This window comes from Dendropsophus ebraccatus, chromosome 9 (genome assembly GCF_027789765.1).
Source record: "Dendropsophus ebraccatus isolate aDenEbr1 chromosome 9, aDenEbr1.pat, whole genome shotgun sequence".
In the NCBI taxonomy this organism is placed as follows: domain Eukaryota; kingdom Metazoa; phylum Chordata; class Amphibia; order Anura; family Hylidae; genus Dendropsophus; species Dendropsophus ebraccatus.
In genome coordinates, this window is record NC_091462.1 from 80314187 (window position 1) to 80320371 (window position 6185).

The following is a 6185-nucleotide window of genomic DNA, read 5'->3' on the forward strand; positions in this document are numbered from 1 at the left end:
GCACAAAAGAAGAATCTGTCAGGCAGATGGACAGAACATAGTCACAAAATGACACCATTCTGCCCATTCAAGTCACTGGGGCTGTCGGCAGCCCATCAGGATAGATTTACAGATACCTGACATGTAGCCCAATGTGGGGCTGAAAACATGATGTGAACATAGCCTTAGGCGTATAACATGGGAGGAATAGGGTAGGAGAACTGTGAGGCACAAGAGATGCTGGAATTGGTAGAAGACAGTGTGCGCCTGGCTTCACAAACAGAAAGTCGAGCACTTTTTCAGTGGGTGCATGAGCGTCAAATGGACGCAGATTCTACTTTGGCAATGAGGCAAGACAGTACAACAAACCACATGTTATAAACAGGTCAATAAATAAAACGTGTGGATGATGGGATGAGAAGTAGAAAGGATGAGATAAGGGGAAGGGCCAAAGTTTTATTGGAAGACAAACTTGAAAGTGAGAGGTAGAGCATGCTCGAGTCGGATCACTTGGCATTTGAATACTGGTTTCTGAGCTTATTTGGATGCAGCCCTAGGGAGCCCAGAGAACATGCATACAGCCTGTGGCATTCTTAAATCATGCTCATTTCTTTGCAAAAAAGTCAGTGGAGCCTTAGTTACGAGTCTCAAAACATGGAACTAGCCAGATGCCCCCCAGGGAAGGACCTAGCAAAGGGATGGCTTCCATATTAAGTGGCCTCTTCAGTCAATATCCAACTCAATTACGAGTCTGATGATGTCACCAGGGAAATACCACAGCCAGGTATCTATCCACAGACAGCTGTTTCAGGGTGTTGCCACTCATCAGTGTGGAGCAGGATTCTAGAATGCACAAAAAAGGCACGAGAATGCTTAATCTGTAGAAGCAATGTATGCATAAAATTAGACTAAGCCGCATTCACATGTTCTGTGTTCCGCATGGAACATGGATGTTGAATGCCTGTCACGGAGTCCCCCCCACCCTTCGCCCAGGTAGCATCTGTGATAAGATGCTGTGAGTGGAGGAACTGTATGAATATGTGCCATGCTGTTATGACATGCATGTGCATACAGTTCCCCCACTCCCAGCATCTTATCACAGATGCTGCCTGGGCGGAGGGGGGGGACTCTGTGACAGGCATTCCACATCTATGTTCTGTGCAAAACACAGAACGTGTGTATGCGGCCTAAGGGTCCTTTTACACGCAAAGATATTTAACAGATTTTTGAAGCCAAAGCAAGGAATTGATCTAAAAAGAGGAGAAATCGCAGTCTTTCCTTTATGACCTGTTCTCTGTTTATAGTCTGTTTCTTGCTTTGGGCGGGTGGCCTGTCGAGCCTCTGTCAAGCCAGGGCTGGCAGGCACTCACATACAGCACACCAACACAGCTCAGACCAGGAAATACCACAAATACTGTCCTGGCGAAGTTGAGGTCGATTAACCGACGCCAGAGATGGTATCGGTATTTTCATGGTATATCGCCCAGCCCTATTTATTATTTTTTAGCCATGCTGTAAAACAAAGCTATACTTAATTGAAATCCTGGTCTAGTCTCCTGAAGGCCGATTTTTTTTTCTTGTGCTGGTTGAACTTAAAAGAAAAAAAGACAAAAAAGAGACCAAATGCAGAAGGTCCCAGTCATCTGGTTGACACATTGAGCCATGACACTCTATACTGTAATGAATGTAAATTGAAAACTTGCTTTATATCACATCCCCCGCTGATTTAGATTTTGAACGGTATAATGACAGGGACACTTAACCACCAAAAACCCTGTGACAGGTCTGCTTTAATGCTAGCAGACTGAAGGTAAGTGGGTTGTGGGCGGGGGTAAAATTACTATAGTTTAGAGGTGAATTCCTGCAGTTTCATTCATCTCAATAGGATTGTGTGTTCGTGACAAGCTTTTCCTCATGGTCTTTTCAGATGAATGACAGGTGCAAACATTTCTGTTGGGTGTGAACCTACCCTTATATTCAAAAAAGGAAAGGACTCTAAAAGTAGGTCTTACAGTCTTCTTTACACACCTCATAATGTACCTATGCTGTTTTACACAGAACATTGATGTCAGGATGGCACCGTTTATACAAGACATCTTGTTTCTGAGATCCTTCTAGTGGCAAGGCAGGTCTCCTAGAATCGGATATGCTCACCTCCTCGTGCCCAAACACCAAGGGGGTCTGGCGGCTCCTCATATGTACCATTACATTCTGGCGTCTCAGTTGGTCTACGCTAACTGGTGGTTGGATTTGCAGCAGTGGCATTGGTTGGCTCATACGGAGGTTTAACTAACACACTTTATAGATACACCTTGTCTTCATCTTGGCCTACTGCATTGGCCACGGTTCAGAGGGTGCTGTCGGTTGCGCACAAACTGTTGTCTTCGCCTCCCTTCTCTCCACGTACGCCCCTGTGGCTGAACCCACATTTGTCAGAACTTATTGGTCTCCCAGGTGCGGCTCTGTGGGGTAAACATGGAGTTCGCTACTTATCTCACCTATTTTCTTCAGCCAATATGTTCCACTCCTCCGCCATGTGTGAATTATATGAGATACCTCATACAGCCTTTTTTCACTACTTACAACTGCGGCATGCCATCCAGACAGTTTGGCAGCCTCACGTTCCCCCAAGAATTCCCACCGTCCGAGAAGCTTTTGGGCTCTACGGACCTTACCAAACCCCTGACCCACAGCTATTTAATGCTATGCCCTAATGATAAGTTTCCATTTCAGAAGGCCTATGAGAACTGGTTGGTTGACGTCCCGACACTGATCTGCAGTGGAAGTAGGTAGTACATTCTTATTACCCTACAGTCATCAGTGCTAGAAACCGATTGATTCAGTTCCGTTTTTTGCAGAGAACATTTTACACTCCGGAGAGACTTAAAAAGATGGGTGTGTCGTCTTCAGATACTTGTTTTAAGTGCCAGACCGATGTCGGAACTTTCATGCACGCAGTGTGGACTTGTCCTAAAGTGCAGGCCTTTTGGCCTTTAGTTCTGCAATTTCTGTCCGACCACTTTTTTTTTTTTTGTCTGTCTGTCTGGCATTATTAATGATATCACACAAAACAAATACTACAGATTATTCATCAGGTTTCTTTTATTCTGTGCCAAAAAAATTATAGCAATGGAATGGAAATGCACGGACGTTCCTTCCTTGGCTCGCTGGAAACAGCTTGTCAATAAATGTCCCATTATATCAAGTCATTTACAAAAGTCGCAAATGTCCCAAGAAAATCTGGATACGCTGGCTCATGCTTGATGAGACTGTAGGGGGGGAAAATCGGCGTACCTCTGTGTGAGTGTCAAGTTTGTGTGTTCCGTCCACTCAGCCCGCATAGATATGTGCCCTTGCGGCAGGTGATTTTTTTCCCTTTGAAACTGCACCCATTAATAATCTCCCTAAATCGCCCTCTCGTAGTACTGACTTATCCTACACTTTGTACTTCCTGATGGTGTGTTCTTGTTTTCATTATCAGGGCGGATAGTGCCCGGTTGTTATTTTTGTAAGCTATGCAAAAAAAGTTTAATTCTTAAAAAAAAAAAACCCACAAGACATCTTGTAAGAAATCCAAGATCTGAACATATAGTGGCCACCATCCATATGTCAGGGGCATAATTTTCATCATGTAAATGGATGATATAACTTTCTTATAGCTTATTAATGGGAGGTTAGAGGTGGGATATCCAGCATTAGAAAAACATGGCCTTTAGTTAGGGCTGGGCGATATTGGCCTTAATCAGTAGCGCAGTTAATCATACATGTAGCCGCAGTAACGATAACTGAACGATAATTATGACACGCCCCATTTATAAGCCTCATTTTTTTAAAGTGAGACCCATTTGTGTGGGCCAAACTGCAGAATTTGTTTTCTTTTATTTTTTCCTTGTTTAAAGGGTTCCCATTACTCGTAGGGGCTGGCAGGACAAGCCACAAAAATCTTGCTGGTGGGCTGTCTGTTCGGGTGTGAGGCAGAGATCTTCCCGCTAGGCCTTTGACTTCATAGACTTATAATGTACTCAAAAGGCTGAGCTGGAAGAAGTCTGTCTCGTGCCCAAACGGACAGCCCACGAGCAGGATTTTTGCTCTCTATCATCTACCCCCAAGTCACTGTCAGATCCTGTTCTGCACTGGCTACCCCCTCCCCTGGACATACAGTGGCTGCATTGGGGCAAGTATGGGTTGGCATTAGATGGCACCTCCCAGCACAGGAATCCTCGGCTTTGCCGGGACGGCTCTCTCCTCAGATTTTGCGCACGGCTGGCCTATTTTTGACGTTCCATGCGTCGGCACGTTAATGGGAGGGTGATGTTATCTGCTGGCAGTGTCCCGGGCAGAGCGTGGGGCAGCCCACACGCCTCATAATAGTGCAGCATCTGGAGCTGCCAGCTAGGAGGAGAGAGCTGTCCTAGCAGAGCTGACGATTCCTGTGCTTGGAGAGAGCGGGGCCTGGGGGAGCAGCAGCAGCACAGCGCTGAGAACATTGGAGGGAATGTGCATGCAGCCTCCGTGGTCCGTGTGGGCGGGAGGATGGGTGCTCTCTGACACTCAGTGGTCCGGGTGTGTGTTTAGGGGTTTTGCGCTCTGACACTCCATACCGGGCGAGAGGAGACCTCCTCCTAAACTCTGAGCGCTGCACAGGTTGAAGAAGAATTACTGCAAATAACGTCCTGTAGGGTAGAGATTATAGGTAGGGAGAAGTCACCACCCCAATCATTCATGGTTTAGACAACATTGAAATTAGGACATGTTCCCTTTACAGAGTCGCTGTCACTTATAAAACCATTAGACATATCAAGTTTTGATTGGAAGGGGTCTCATTGCCAGCCCAAAACCCCCAATGATTGCTTGATTTAGCAATCCCAACACGCTAGTATGTTTGTCACACCACAGCTCATCACTTGACCAGATTCTTTGCCTGTATTGTATGTTTATCTCCTGTAATGAATCAGATTAAACAGCAAGTCAGGAAGTGAATAGTTTTGCACCTTTATTACATTTAGTGATATGGGACCTCAGCAGTGTGACCCCAACCACTCAAAACTTACCATGGGCAGGATTACAATGAAAAACAAAACATCTATAGGTAACAGGATCCACCAATCACAATAAGTGAGGTCACAGTCCTCTTCCATTTCTGTAAACAAACCTCTGGTCACAAAGCATGCCTAGAAAACCCATAGAGGTCTAAAATTCATCTCCATAGTACAGGTTATTATGGTCCATTATGGTTGCTAAAATTCACATCACTAAATGCTGTTAAAAGCAGTTCAGGCTGCTCCCATCATCATGTACAAAAATCAGGAAAAATATAATTATGAGATTACACTAGTATACAATATGGATTAACGCTGTATGCATTGTATTTTCAACTCTTTAGCTTCAGATCTAGCCTGCTCCACTCTATCGGACAGAGCACTACATTGAAAGTGAACAGGAACAGCGTTGAGGATGAAGGTAAGAGACACGATCCTCAGCACCCCATGCGCAATAGGAAGCTATAGAATGGGGGGGGGGGGGGGGGGGGGGGAGAAAAATTAAAATTTATATATATATATATATATATATATATATATATATATATATATTTATATATATATATATATATACACACACGATCACAGCAGAATCTGTTCTCATCGACCTACATTATAGAAAGCGGACTGTAACATACAATAGTGTAGTTGACTAAATTTTCTGCATACAGCAAACAAACGTACTGTGACAATAATGCAGCCTACGTGATATCCAAGCACTGTGTAATACAGAGTAAGGGTGGATTCACACTGAGGAATCCGCGTGGAGAAGTTTCTGCAGATTCTGTCGCTTGTCCCTGCTTGCAGTTCCACACATTTCTGCCCATCCCATAGACTCTATTATATGGTTGGGGGGATTCCACCGTAAGAATTGACATGTCAATTCTTTCAGCAGAATCAGCCTGCGCATAAAATTGGAGTCTATGTCGCAGGCAGAGATGCGAGCGTGGACGAGCGACAGAATCTGCAAGAACTTCTCGGCGCGGATTCCTCAGTGTGAACCCACCCTAACAAGTCTTGAAAGAGGACACTTTCATCTTCAGCAGATATATGACAAGATATAAAAGCAAACATGAACTACTCAGGGTGATGAGATCTGTATTTCATTTTACCTCTTATGATCACTGGTTATAATGGGTTCAGTGGGCATAAAATTGTGAAAAGGTA